Source organism: Hakea prostrata, chromosome 5 (genome assembly GCF_041222555.1).
Source record: "Hakea prostrata isolate BN-2017 chromosome 5, UWA_Hpros_2, whole genome shotgun sequence".
Classification (NCBI taxonomy): domain Eukaryota; kingdom Viridiplantae; phylum Streptophyta; class Magnoliopsida; order Proteales; family Proteaceae; genus Hakea; species Hakea prostrata.
This window is the reverse complement of record NC_142604.1, coordinates 30049570-30064785: the sequence shown is the minus strand read 5'-3', so window position 1 is coordinate 30064785 and position 15216 is coordinate 30049570. Positions and strand designations below refer to the sequence as shown.

At 40.4% G+C, this 15216-nt stretch overlaps 1 pseudogene across 1 annotated transcript; it reads right to left on the bottom strand.

The window, feature by feature from the left end:
- Positions 1–12722: 12722 nt before the first annotated feature.
- Positions 12723–14914, bottom strand: LOC149015800 (3-ketoacyl-CoA synthase 11 pseudogene; annotated as a pseudogene). The gene is made up of 2 exons (XR_016173430.1): positions 14786–14914; positions 12723–14672 (listed from the first exon to the last, which is right to left on the bottom strand). The product of XR_016173430.1 is annotated as a 3-ketoacyl-CoA synthase 11 pseudogene (transcript).
- Between the last annotated feature and the right edge of the window lie 302 nt (positions 14915–15216).

The window sequence follows — 15216 nt, the reverse complement described above, 5'->3', positions numbered from 1 at the left end:
CGAGTGGTCCAGTCGACCAATCAGTCGACCAATGCAGAGACGATAGCCTAAAAAACAGAGTTTTAAGATATGAAATCCGAATTTGGTGGTTCAAAAGGGTACTAATCAAGGGGTAGACTACATCAGTAGTATTCTAACATATAGGGGACCTCAAAACACTAATCAAATCAAGATATCAAGATCCAAATTAGGAAACAAAAAGTTACCATAATTAGATCAACCATGGATCTTGATGAATTTGAAATAGAAAACAAAGACAAGAACAATAGGAGGATAGATCATTGCTTTCGGTAATGGTATCATGAAAACATACATAGATCTTCATGGAATAAGGCTTAGAAGCATAAATCTAAATAAGGAAATAAAACCTACCATATATGTAACTACCATGCATCATGAAGAACACATAGTATGGTAGAAGAGAACAACTAGAAATCTATAGATTATGGATCATGGAAAGAAAACACAGTAATTAACTACTAACATGATCAACAAAGAAGATCCAAAGAGATCAGAATTCAGATTAGAAGTTTAATCAAAGATTAGATCATGGTTTGATCATGATTCCTTCAAAAGCTTGCAATGATCATGGTTAAGATCATTGTTCTAGCCTCAAATCCTTAGGATGATCATGAGAACATGTTCAGAGATGTTTGCAACAGAGAATGCAGCATCTCTTCTACTGTCTCAACTCAAAAAGGAAAGAAAAACAAAGATGGAGGAGAAGAAGAGAGAGTAGACATACCTTTTGATGCAAAAAGAAGAGTTTCGACGAAGATCCGTCAAGAAAACACCAAGGATGCAAGAGAGATGACTTGCGAGAGGTCTTTGGTTCGTTCCGGAGGGTTTGGAGGCAGCAAATGCGAAGTGGACTCGAGATTGGACTTAAATAGAGCAAGAACAACCTAATTGCCAAAGACAGCACTCATTGGTCGAGTGGATTGGTCGACTGGCCCATCGACCAATCGGTCGACCAATCTTGATAAAGCAAGACCAAAACAGGGAATTGAAGGTCCAAATCAAATCCAATCCTAAAGGGGTTTTGCACACAAGTCAAGTGACTTACCTAATAGGTAGAAATGCCTTCAAACCAAGATAGAGAGCACTCCAAGTCCATCAACTAATCAGATCTTCATCAGGATTCAGTTTCCATAAATAGAACCTCATCATCAACTTTCATGGATTCAAAGCCAGACACCAAGTCCTCTACTGGGATGGCCCAAAGCTGACTTCTTACTTTACTTCGGGTCATCGGACCTACAAATAACAAGGTTTCCGGGTCAAGGTTAGGGCTAGGTTTTACAACTGTGAGGATCCCTCGAGTGGTCTCTCTTGTTACCTGGATTAGCCCTACTGTGGAGTGGGAGCGTCTGAGCATAATCGATGAAGTTTATGTTTATGAGGACATCCTTTATAAAGTAGAAAAGACTCTAGTTTAGTTAGATTATATCTTTCTTTCTTGTCTTTAGAATCAGTTGTAATCCCATTTGATTTTCGAACTACATTCCGCTGTACTCGTGGAGTGAGATTCCGCCTCACTCTACTTTTGATTTATATATCTATTGGTATCTTTTCCGCACTCTGGTGATTGTCTCGTTAATTATCTTTGATTCATTTGAATAATACTGTTAACATTGATTTAGTCTTGTTTTTGATTATATTGTTGTGAATGTGGGAGGATGATTTCACTAATTACTGGATCTTGTGGACTGTGGATCACACACTCGGGTATGCCAGATAGGGTACCGGCTGGGTGGATGTGACCCAAGGTGACAGTATTGGATTTCTTCGTTCGATTTGATCCGTTCGACCTCTAATCTTCTAGGGCTTATTCCTAATGACGTATGTATGCTTGTTTAGGGTTTGTTTGCTAACCTTTGACTTATTCTCTTGTTCCTCTAGATTTTCTTCAAAGCTAATTAAGGTAAGGACAATTATTTCCATAATAATCTAGATTGCATGATGTTAGTTTCTAATTTGGGAATTTCATGAGATCACTGCTGTTCTTATAGTTTATTATCATGATACTACTACTGTAAGTACTTTAAGTACAGTAAGACCTTGTTCATGTATTTCTCTTATTACATTGATCATGTATGAATACTTATTCTTGTATATATTGAAATATTAGTTGTGTATGTTGTGACTGAATTGGGAATGGGATTGCTTAGGTATGATTTGGGATTGGGGAATGTCCTTTTGATATTTCTGTCCTAGGACATCAGTGGAAGTTGTATGAGACATTTTCTATGGTGCACTTTGTCACATCCTGCCCTAAATCCACCAAAGGGGTACCCTATTTGGATTACCCAGGGGAGTGAAATACGGTCCCGCCGATCAAGTTTAGGAACGATCATAGTCACTTAGCACAATAATATAATCAAAAGCAAGAGCAATTCTTTGTATTCAAATAATTTAATAATAAAAGTCAATAAAGTATCTCAGAAGGATCACAAAAAACATCAGAGTACAGAAATGATACAATTAGGACAAATAGTCAAAGTGTAAAAAGGAAGGGGGAAACCCATCCTATAATAATAGCGGAAGGTAAATCGATAAAGTAAGGGTTACAACCAGTTCCCAACATATCCAAGGAACATACTAAACTACGGTATCAACGAATTAACTAAAAGGTTAAAAGGGGAGTGAGATGATATCCCATCCCTAACACCTAAGTGCAAAACCGAACTGCTCCAGATAAGTCCCAACCTCGGACTACTAGTCTTTATCAACTTGTACACCTTGACCAGTGTGGTACGAGTCATCAACTTGGTCTTCAGAGTGTTGATTGTCAAAGTCGATAGTAGTAGTACCTACAATAGAGTCTAACAAAGATGTTGCAAAAAGGAGTGAGTTCAAAAGAACTCAGCAAGGCAGTTATTTCATAAAACATAAGCCATATGATACAAACCACGACATGATGCAATATGTTATGAAACACATGATGCAAGTATGATTCTAACTCTAAGAATGCTAGTCTCTAAGGTAGACATGCTTTAAGTCATAGCACCATACTTCTTTAGATAAGTCTCAATCACTCAATCACCGAGCGGAATTGGGTCTTGCATCCCTCTCGAACAAATCCATGGGTGGGGTTTTGGTCACCGCTCTCTCACTTCACCATTTGATCTAAGTATTGGCGCATGTCACGGTAAAGCCTAGCCCAATGCAAGTCATCTACTTAGTCACATCATGTCAAATCCAGATATGACCATTCCTCCCATCTTGGGATCCTTTCTAGTATTCTTCACACTAGAGTCAAGGATATTACCCACCAGACTCATCAACCCTATTGGTCATCCACAAATAGTAGGCGGGAAGCTCTCACGTCCCCTTATGGATATGACCCACCGATCCTCGACCGCCCATGAGACCAAGTCTATCTATTTGCAACCCTACCAATAAATGGCTCCCACAATGAGATTTATGAGCTCTCACGGATCATCTCACCGGTCTTGAGTGCCCACAAATCCCCACTGCAACCATGGGTCGTTCGGTCTCAATGCCTTTCGGATTCGGGTTTGATACGACAGGGACATCCTAGCCAAACAACTAGACAATCCTATGTATGTCATCCAATAACCCGGGAAAGTGTCTATAGGCATCTTTGGAGAACATCCCATACTATTCCCTCTGATGCCCAAGGACAGAAGCGTCAATAGGACACTCCCCAATCCCAAGTTATACCTAAGCAATCACATACTCAAGTCCATCATATCACATACATTTGATACATCATCATGATAGAAGTTAAATCATAACATCGAAGTGATCCAATATATATAGAAGTAGCAAGAATAATAAATCATTATAACAAGAGTATATGAAATCACAATACTACTATTCTAAAACATGTATAGCAATCCTATGATATTCAAAAGTAATTAAGAGGCTATGTTCACTAAGTTATGAGCATCAAGACATAAGCACATAGCCTATGTATTTATGGCGATAACCATCCTTACCTTAAGTCGCGATGATGATAATTCAACAATCTCAAATGAATGATCCAAAGATGGTAATAAGACCCTAGACAAACATAAATGAAAGGTTAGAAAAGAAATCGGGAAAATTGGAGGTCGAACGGGTACAAACGGAGCAAGGTTGCTGTCAGTAGCATATTTGGTTGATGCACTTTGGTTGATGGCATCAACCAAAGACCATCGACCAAAAGTGGTTTCAGGCAGCAAGTTGGATTTTGGTGATTTGGTCCGAAATCGGTCTTCCGGGGCTCGGATCGATCCAAAACTTGGAAGGATGATTAATAACAATGTAAGAACACTACCTAGCAAGTATTATCATAATCCAATGGTCCAAATGAAAACCCCCAAATTGAGGTCCTATGTTCTAAAGACAAGAATCCTAGCATTCATGAGAAATCGATGTAATTGAAAGGGAAGCTAAAGAATTTGTTGGGTAATAGGTTAGGAACAAGATTACAATCATTTGCAAGCCAGAGATTAGACTAATCATACTCCAAATCTCAGTCTAGTATAAGAAATCAAGTTGTTAAGCAAAGAATCATGGTAATGCATATGCAAGGATCAAGATACAAGTGAGGCATAGCAAGAATGAAGGAAAATCAAGTATAAATGGGAAGAGACATTCATGGCAAGGTGTTTGCAGGGTTGCAGCACCTTGGCCATGGTCTCATCAGTAAAAAGAAGAAGAGAAGTGAGTAGGATAGAGAGCAAGAGAGAGAATTATACCTTAGAAGATGATAGTTGGAGAAGAGAGACAATGACTGCAATGATTGGGGGCAAGAGTCCTTCACAAATACCAAGAGAGTACCTTGGAAAGCTCCACTCTCGTTCTCAGTGGTCTAAATGAGTGTAATATGGCTCAAAACACGAGGCTAGCTTAAATAGGTGAGAGAATATTCCAACAACATCTTTTACTCGAATCTAGGCAACTTTGGCCGATGCTCTTTGGTTGATGGCATCGACCAAAGAGGATTGACCAAAACAGGTTTCAGCAGAAAATCCAGAAATAGTTCAACAACTTCGGACAGGGATTCGGAGGGCTATACGGGGTCAAATTGAGTGGGATTTTCTCCTACAAGTCCATCAAGAAGTCTAGTTTTGGGAAATACCTTTGGATTGAGCACAGGAGTTCATTTGGTACTTCAAATAATTCACCCTTCTTTTGTGCACAGATTTTCACTAAACACCGACAATGTACCCAAGTAAGGGGTATCATCGTCAATGTTCATGGGTTTTGGGTCGAACACCATGTCTTCCATAAAGAGGGCCCACAAGGACTTCTTCCTTCACTTTGGGACATTGGATCTACTCTAAGGGAAAGATCGGACATAACCTCCTAAGGTTCTCAAAGATAATAACACTGAAATTAAGGTCTAATATTATGGTCTAACATCAAACAAGTCTTTCTTTATCTCCAAGCAATTAGGGTGTCCTGATTAGGTTTGGGCTGGATTTCACACCCTTTGACTCTTTCCCGGATTATTGGTTGTCATACCTAGGGCTTGTCTAGCAGTGTTTGGCTAGGATGTCCCTGTTATATCAGACCCGATTCAGAAGGGTATTGAGACCGAATAACCCATGGCAGCAATGTGGGTTTGTGGGTGCTCAAGACCGGTAGCCAACTCGTGAGAGGACATGGATCACATTGTGGGGGTCATTCATTAGTAAGGTTGCAGTAGTAGACTTGGGCTCATGGGCGTTCAAGACCAGCATCCAACCTGTGAGAGGACATGAGAGCTTCTCGTTTACTATTTGTGGATGACCAATATGGTTGATTAGTCTGTAGTCCAAATTGGTTGTAGCCATAGGATATGGTGATTCTAGTGAGAAGGATACCAGAAAGGATCATGAGAGGCGAGAATGGAAGTATTTGACTCTGACTTGATATAACTAAGTAGAAGACTAACATTGGGCTAGGCTTAACCTTGACATGCGCCAATACTCAGACCAATGGCGATGTGAGAGAGCGGTGACCTAAACCCCAGCCATAGAATGTCTGAGAGGGATGCAGGACCCAATTACCACTGGATAACCCAAGATACCGAGATGGTTGAGGGAGAGTGATTTGAGACCTACCCAGGGGAGTATGGTGCTATAACATAAAGCATGTCTGCCAATAGAGACCAACATACATAGAGATAGATTCATATATGCATTATGTCTGTCTCATATTACATTGCATCTATTATGTTATGCTATCATGTTTACTACGTTGTTATGAAATGAACTGTCTTGCTGAGTTCTTTTGAACTCACTCATTTTTGTAAATATTTTTGTTAGACTATTCTGCAGGTACTGACGACTATGAAGGCCAGTACTATGAAACACAAGCCAATGACGCATACTACTCCCAAGGTGTTGGCTACGATGAGTACGAAAGTGAAGAATTCTTAGGTGAAGACATATCGTGTCAGGATTAGTCGTACCCATGTGCTTGTTACGCGTTATTTGGATTTTGAGACTTTTACTTTTAGAAGTGTTCCCTATAGGCTTGAAGAGACACTAGTCTAGTTTTTGATTACTTCTTTTCTATTCCAGAAGTGACTCAAGTACTCTTAGAAAAGTTCCAATACTCAGACCAATGGTGATGTGAGAGAGCGGTGACCTAAACCCCAGCCATAGAATGTCCGAGAGGGATGCAGGACCCAATTACCACCGGATAACCCAAGATACCGAGATAGTTGAGGGAGAGTGATTTGAGACCTACCCAGGGGAGTATGGTGCTATAACATAAAGCATGTTTGCCAATAGAGACCAGCATACATAGAGATAGATTCATATATGCATTATGTCTGTCTCATATTACATTGCATCTATTATGTTATGATATCATGTTTACTACGTTGTTATGAAATGAAATGCCTTGCTGAGTTCTTTTGAACTCACTCATTTTTGTAAATATTTTTGTTAGACTATTCTGCAGGTACTGACGACTATGAAGGCCAGTACTATGAAACACAAGCCAATGACGCATACTACTCCCAAGGTGTTGGCTACGATGATTACGAAAGTGAAGAATTCTTAGGTGAAGACATATCGTGTCAGGATTAGTCGTACCCATGTGCTTGTTACGCGTTATTTGGATTTTGAGACTTTTACTTTTAGAAGTGTTCTCTATAGGCTTGAAGAGACACTAGTCTAGTTTTTTATTACTTCTTTTCTATTCCTTTTATTTTTGAAATCGATTTTAATCTTTCTTTTGACTTTTGATCTACTTTTTTGCTGTGTATTGTGGAGTGATTTTTCCACGACACTCTACATTTTATTATTATATTGGTATCATTTTTCGCACTCTGATTATATTGTTATTCTCTGAATCTTATCTTGATCTCTTTGTTAATGTAATATAACATTGATTTAGTCTTGTTCTTGATTATGTTATTGTAAATGTGGGAGATTGGTTTCCTTGATACTGATCTTCGAGGCTGTGGATCACACACTCGGGGATGCCAGATAGGGTATCGACTGGGTGGATGTGACAGAGTGATATCGGAGCTCACAGTTCAAGGAAATCATAACCATAGGAAACAATAATGGAACATTCCTGAGTCATAGATCCAGAAGTGACTCAAGTACTCTTAGAAAAGTTCCATTATATCTCTTTGCTGATGATTGCCTCTTATTCTTGGAGATTAAGCTTCAAGAGGTGATAAATCTCAAGAAATGTGTTGATTTGTTTTGTGAAACCCCACCCTAACCTAACCCTGACCTTGACCGGTAACCCGGTTGTTTGTAGGTCTGAAGACCCAGAGTAAAGGAAGAAGCCAACTATGGGCCATCTCAGTAGAAGACATGGTGTTTGACTCTGAACCCATGGATGTTGATGATGGAGTTCCATACTTGGAAGTCTGTGCAGATTTGGAAAGGAAGCTGCACCTGTCTGAAGATGAGATTAGTTGAAGGACTTGGAGTATTATTTGACTTGGTTTGAAGGTATTTCTACACACTAGATATGTCACTTGATGTGTGTGCAAAAGCCCATAAGGTTTAGAGCCCATTTGATCCTTCAATTCCCTGTTTGAACCTTACTGTCTGCCTTAGCACTCGACCAAAGGATTGCCAAATCCGAGAAAATGCAATTTTAGGGTTTTTCACTTATATTTAAACCCTACTTCGTGTTTCTTAGTTACGGCAACCTCCTAAACACTTTTTGAACGTGAGAAGACCTCTCCGAAACTCTCTCTAGTGATTTGAAAGACTCTTCTGCAGATCTGAAGCCTCTCATCTCTGATCTGACAATTCAAGGTTAGTAATCACTTCGACATAATGAATTTCTTTTCTTCAATCTTGTTCTTGATTGAGATCAGGAAGAAGATGTTGCATTCTTGCAACCATCTATTCCATGATCTCATTCTATTCTTTGAGATCTATGATCATTGTCATGATCTTAACCCTAGCCTGATTAATTTCTTGAAACCCTAACCTTGTATGATCTTTCTGGAAACCTTTGGTAACCTCCCATGCGAGGGAAACCTCATGGGAAATATTTATGTTAATCTAAATTTGATCTTTCAATGATTTTCTTGTTATTTTCTTGATAGCAATCATTCCCTCTCATTCTGTGATCATAACCTTTTCATGGGAACCATAAAGGTTGAAACCCTAGTTTCTTGGGTCAAATCAAGAACCCATAATTTTACCATGACTTGATGTTTTTATCTTCCTAAATGATTCTCATACATTCTAGGAAGTTCCCCTTCGAATTTCGGATCAATCCGACTTCAAACGAAAAAGTTATGACCAAATCAAATTTTACATTTCCGTATTGACTCGATTGGTCGACTGCTTGGTCGACTGGGTCAGTAGACCAAGCACTCAACCAAAGGAGGCAGTAGCTTCGTTTTTTTCCCGATTTGATTCGTTTGCTCTCTGATCTTTTAGGTATCTTTCCTAATGTTGTATCTATGATTGTTAGGGGTCTATTTGCTAAGTTTGGAGTTGTTTTCTTTGATCTTTGGATTATCTTTGGCGATAATCAAGGTAAGGATAGTTATTTCATAATAACATAGATCGCATACTCTCTGGTTTCTACTTTATGAAACTATGAGTTTGTTTACTGTTCTTGTAATTTATACTTCTGATATACTACTATAAGTACAATAGCACTTGTTTATGTATTCTTTTTCATTATTCGAGCGTATATGAAATGTTTATTATTGCTTGATTGGATTATGCTTTTACATTCTCTTTTATATGATGAATTGTTGGTTGTGTATGTCATGACTGATCTGAGAATGTGTTTGACTAGGTATGGTTTGGGATTGGGAAGTGTCCTTTTGACACTTTTGTCCTTGGACATCGAAGGGAATAGTATGGGATGTTCTCTGAAGATGCCCATCGACGCTTTCCCGAATCATTGGTTGTCATACCTAGGGCTGTCTAGCAGTGTTTGGCTAGGATGTCCCCGTTATATCAGACCCGAATCGGAAGGGTATTGAGATCGAACGACCCGTGGTAGCAATGTGATTCATAGGCGCTCAAGACCGGTGAGTTATATCCGTGAGAGGACGGGAATTATATTGTGGGGGCCATTTATTGGAGGGTTGCATATGATTAGACTTGGGCTCATGGGCGCTCAAGACCGGTGAGTTATATCCGTGAGAGTACATGAGAGCTTCCCGTTTACCATATGTGGATAACCAATAGGGTTGATGAGTCCGTAGTCCGAGAGGGAATACGCTGACTCTAGTGTGAAGGATACCGGAAAGGATCCCGAGAGGGGAGGAATGGACTTATCTGGATCTGAGTTGATGTAACTGAGTAGACGACTTGCATTGGGCTAGGCTTTACCCTAACATGCGCCAGTACTTAGACGAATGGTGATGTAAGAGAGCAGTGACTTAACCCCCAGCCATGGATTGTCAGAGAGGGATGTCGGACCCACTACCAAAAGGCATTGTGTGATTGACCTACCCAAAGAAGTACGGTGTTATGACTTAAAGCATGCCTACCAATAGAGACCAACATACATAGAGTTTAGATTCATACATACAGTATTTGTTTCATACTGCATTACATCTTGTTATGTTCTAATATATGTATTTATACTGTTATGAGTTAACTTGCCTTACTGAGTTTCTTTCGAAACTCATTCCTTTTTGTACAATGTTTTGTTAGATTATTCTACAGGTACTGACTACTATGACGGATAGTACGATGAAGTGCAAGCCGATGAAGCATACTACACGCAAGGTGTTGGCGACAATCAAGATTACACTGATGATCCCTCGAACGATCACACTGCGTACTATGATTAGACGAAGTGTAGAGATGAAACATCTATGTTGGATTGATGAAGTCCACTATTTTGAAGATGTCATCTATAGGATAGAAAACTCTTAAGTTTAGTTTGTCTTTCTTATTTTCTTTTGTTTCGGTTGTAATTCTTTTTAGACTTACGCACTACTTTTCCGTTGTAGCTGTGGAGTGAGTTTCCGTCTCACTCTACTTCTTTTGATGTGATTACATCTGGTATCATTTTCGCACTCTGATTATATTGATTATTCATTTCTTGATTTTAAATCTTTTTTTTTATAATATTTAAAACCTTGATTTTTTCTTGTTTATGATTATGTTATTGTATATGTGATTTCCTCGATACTTGATCTTCGGGGCTGTGGATCACACTCCCGGGTATGCCAGTTAGGGTACCGGTTGGGGGATGGTGGCATGTTTTGTGCTGCTAGCGGTCAAACTATTAACCAAGGAAAATCCACAGTTACTTTTAGCCCTAACACACCTCAACGATTCAGAAGATGGTTTGCAAAAATATTGGGTGTCAAACAGAGCATGGGGCCAACCAAGTATTTGGGACTTCCCACAGAAATTGGGGTATCAAAGAAGGAGGTTTTTCAGGAACTAGTGGCTAGAACTGAAGCTAAGACTCAGGGATGGAAATTTTTTTTTATCTCTCCCATGCCGTCCGTGAAGTCCTAATCAAATTAGTAGCTCATCATTGGCCATGTATGTAGGTTCTCACTTTTCTATTCCTGTGGCTACACATGATTCAATTCACAAGTGTATTAGCAACATCTACTAGAGTCAAAAGGAGGATGAGAAGAAGATTCATTGGGTCTCTTGGAGTAGAATATGCAAGTCCAAGGAAAATGGTGGTTTAGGATTTCGGGAATCGGTGCTCCATAACAAGGCGTTATTGGGTAAAATAGCATGGAGATTAGTGAAGAATCTAGGGTCACTATGGGCACAATTTATCAAAGCCATCTACTACCCCCACTTGGACTTCATCCAAGCCAAGAAAGGTAATAGGCCATCATGGGCTTGGAAAAGTGCTTTGATCGGAAGGGAGGTCCTTGAGGTAGGTCTAATTTGGGATGTGGGTAATGGTACACAAGTAGACATATGGGACAGCCGATGGATTCCGACAAATAAAGATTTTAAAGTTACCTCCATTAAGCCCATCAATTGTGCAGCTATGTAGGTGGCTGATCTCATCCACAACCATAGCAAGACTTGGAATGCTAATCTAATCAACCAACTTTTCAATAGCAGGGACCAACAAGCCATTCTTAGTATGAAGCTAAGTGTCAATTTGAGAGAAGATAGAAGAGTTTGGGGGCCAGCAAGGAATGGGATCTACTCCACCAAATCGGCATATCATCTTTTGATGAATAAAAGAGAAAGTATGCTTGCAAACTCTCCCTCTTCATTGAGACTTCATAAGAAGGATGGGGTGCCCAAAAAGGTTTTGAATCTTGAAGAGAGACTTCATAAGAAGGATGGGGTGCCCAAAAAGGTTTTGAATCTTATTTGGAGGGTGGCAACGGTCCCTACGCTTAAGCCATTTCTATGCAATTGAAGAAAATCTTAGGAGAAGACAAGTGAAGATTGATCCAGCGTGTAGGGAATGTGGAGCGGGAGTGGAAATGAAAGATCATATCATTTTGGGTTGTAGATTTGCTAAGGCTATGTGGTTTGGAAGCCCTCTCTCCTATTTGGTTCCTTCAACTCACCCCCCCCCCCCCCCACAGTGGTGGATTGGTTGAAATCATTTTTTAGCATGGACATTATGTCAAAGAAAGAAAAGAAGGAAATGGTAAGCAAGCGTGGGCGGAATACTGGAATGAATGTAACCACAATGGCCAAAATGATACCACACCCTCTCACCCGAAGCCCAACGTCTCAATGGTATCGAAGTGTATTGTGATGCTGCGCTTCCATGTGATACCCATAAAGGGGGGGGGGGGTGGGGTTTTGCCATCCTCAATCATTTGAAGCAACCATGCAATCTCATTTTGGAGCCCAGGGATTTTAATGAGGCATTAATAGGTGAAGCCTGTGCAATCCGTGCTGCCTTAGTTGAGTGCCATCAAGGAATTTAGGAGATCTGCATATTTTAGATTGTGAATAATTGATCAATATCCTTAATGACCACAAAATAATTTGGTTGGCATTCTATTTCTATTGGGATCTTCACTGAGAAATTTCAAATGTAACTTTTCTTTTCTTTCTAGAAATTGTAATAGGCTTACCCACTCCCTAGCCAGGAAGACTCTCTCTCCTCCCCATGGTTCAAACTCCCTAGCCAGGAAGACTCTCTCTCCTCCCCATGGTTGCATGATCTCTTTCTCTGGGCCTTCTCCTAGTTTTGCATCGAAGCAAACTGCTAGGAAGAGCTCAAAATCAAAACTAACTAGGCGGTCAGCTGCTCGGAGCAGCGCCGCTCCCTAGCAAGGTCCAGAAAGGAATACGTAAATATAGAACTTCATATTAGACCTCTGTAGTTGTGGATTTTATTAAAGTAATATATTTCTCTTTCATAAAAATAAAATAAAAGCTGGCTAAATAGTACACAACCAATTTTAGGGAGTGCGGGGAGGGACTTCGTCACTGAAACATCTGCAACCGTAAAACAAATTGGCTTTCTAGATACAGGCAACTTTCGGGACAATCACAGGGAACTGATCTATCTCATCCATCCATGGATTTTTCTCCTTTGCCGGGTTTATTGTCTTCAGAGCCTTCCACACTGCACTGTTACACTTGAACCCTGAACCAAAAGCTATCTGCCATGTTCTATCTCCTTTTCTAATCCTTCCCTTGGCCTCTGAATAAGCCAGTTCATACCAAAGAGAACTGCTAGAGGTGTTACCAAATCGGTATAGGGTCATCCTAGATGGCTCCATATGCCAATCAGAGAGCTGCAAGTTTTTCTCTAATTCATCCAATACTGCTCTTCCTCCTGCATGTATGCAGAAATGCTCGAATGCCAATTTAAAATCTGGAATGTAAGGTTTGATTTTCATCTTGAGAAGTTTCCTTCCAACCAGTGTTCCAAAGAAGAGCAACTGTTCAGACATTGGAAGAACAAGTGGGCCTAGTGTGGTGATGTTAGTCTTCAGAGCATCCCCTGCAACAGCCATAAGATCCTTTGACAGAGAAACACCAATATTTCTCCCAGTTGAATCCTCTTCCTGGGTAACACAGGAGAAGCACTTATCATCTGCACCTTTGTGGGTTCGGACTGTATGGACCAATTGGTATTTGGATCTTCTTCGGTCAGATCTCTTGTTTGAGAGCAAGATTGCAGCTCCACCCATTCGAAACAAGCAATTTGTAACAAGCATCGATCGGTCATTGCCGAAATACCGGTTTAACGTGAGGTTTTCCGTGCTGATTACCAAGGCATAGGAATTTGGATGAACTTGAAGAAGATCTTTTGCAAGGTCAATAGATATCAAACCAGCACTGCAACCCATCCCACCAAGATTGTAGCTTTTTATGTTACCCCTGAGCTTGTAATGGTTGACTACCATGGCAGATAGAGAAGGAGTTGGATTAAATAAGCTACAATTGACAATCAAGATACCAATGTCCTTGGGATTCAGCTTCGTCTTGGCAAAGAGCTCATCGAGGGCACCAAACATTACCATCTCTGCTTCTTTTCTAGCCTCAGCCATGCATGGATTTGGGGGAACGCTGATAGCAGCCTCAGGTACGTAGGTTGACTCACCGAGACCTGATCTCTCAAGAATCTTCTTCTGGAACTCAAGGTTCTCCTCAGTAAACGTGCCTGCCAACACCGTTCGCTCCATAAAGATCTGCCTTGTGCATTTCCTAGCATCTTCTGGCATGTAGCAAGAGAAACTCACAAGATAAACAGGTCGAGGTCGGGTGAGAAAGAAGAGAGTAGAGAGGAAAGCAAGCAAGATGGAGCAGAGGATAACATAAACTACGTTGAACTGAAGATGATGGTTCCAGAGATGAAGGAGGTCCTTCATTGTGAATGTGGAGAGCTGGGCTGCTACAGCAGCCACAAGAGGGGTTAAGAAGAGATACATTCCATGAGTGATGAGGTAGTGGTAGCCAAGCTTTACATACTTCAGTTTAATGGATTGTTTGAAATCAGGAAGCCTCGGAGAAGATAATGATGTTATTGAAGGTGTTTTTGCTGTTGGTTCCGTCATTTTGTTGGAGCTCTAAAAGAAATGCGTAGCTTTGGTGATCAAGGGTGGAGTTCTATAGAAAACGAAAATGGCTAGTAATTACAGTAATTTAAGAAATTGGGTTGACGGTGAAGAGAAAACTCTTGAATTGTGAAACCATACTAGGGTTTTCCCCAGGAGATCTATGGGAGGAGGTTCTGTTGGTTGACGACCCCAAACGAATGGATAAGAGATTTCAAGTTTTCCCTCAGTTGGAAAATCGTCAATTAACTGAGAAGTAAAGAACCTGCAAAAAAATGTGCAGAACAATATCACCATGAGATGTAAAAATACGAAGTTCTTATGAACCCATTAGAGAAAAATGAACAGAAAATTGTTTTGAGGGATAGGGACACTAACCTTGTGGATTCACGAATTCGTTGTCAGCTTCGCTTCCTCTGGTCTTGAGGGCAGCTTCGCTTCCTCTGGTCTTGAGGGAGGAAACGAGGGAGAAGGAGAGGAAGAGGGAGAGAACGGAGGAGGACAGAGGGAGATCAAGGGCCTGCTTCGAACTCCGATGGTGTTAAATTTGTTTGCAAAGTGTAAAGCAGAAGGCCTGCATTTATATGCATTGGAAGAAAACAGAGTTGGTGACACAGAGCCATATGCATTGTAAGTTGTAAGCTACAGACACCAAGTCGGCTATAGCGTGTTTCACTAGAGCTACCGGCACGTGGTTAACTTTGATCATTTGAACCAAACAGGTAATCCGACGTTCGTCAAGACATTAACTTGTGCATGTGCAAATACTACTGTTGTCCAGGGAACGAAACATCGATTGTTTCGCTCGG